Source organism: Anastrepha ludens, unplaced genomic scaffold, assembly GCF_028408465.1.
Source record: "Anastrepha ludens isolate Willacy unplaced genomic scaffold, idAnaLude1.1 ptg000176l, whole genome shotgun sequence".
In the NCBI taxonomy this organism is placed as follows: Eukaryota; Metazoa; Arthropoda; class Insecta; order Diptera; family Tephritidae; genus Anastrepha; species Anastrepha ludens.
This window is the reverse complement of record NW_026530131.1, coordinates 15,001-15,542: the sequence shown is the minus strand read 5'-3', so window position 1 is coordinate 15,542 and position 542 is coordinate 15,001.

Genomic DNA, 542 nt, shown 5'->3' with positions numbered 1-542 from the left:
AATATATAAGAAAAACATTTGAAATATATTGAATTGTATTAAGTTAAATTTTGCCCATACATTTTTCACAATACGTTGTGTACATGGACAAACAAAAACACTCACGGTGAAGGCATGTGAAATATATGAAAGATAATCAAATCGAATTTATATGAAACTATATTCGATTAAATGTATGAAAGTAAAATTTAACAAAATTTTGCCCATACATTTTTCACAATGCGTTGTGTACATTGTCAGAAACACTCACGGTGAAGGCAAGTGAGATATATGAAAGAAAATCGAATCGAATTTATATGAAACTAAATTCGATTAAATGTATGAAAGTAAAATTTAACACAATACATTCATATGATAAACTGAATAAATATATAATAAAGACATTTCAAATATATGGAAAATATCATCATATATATAATTTAGTATTTTAATATATATTTAGTTAAGTTGATGGTATTATTGAAATATATAAAATGTAATTGAATTATATGAAATCAAACTGAAATGTATTGAATTGAATTTTTCCCATACATTTTTCACAA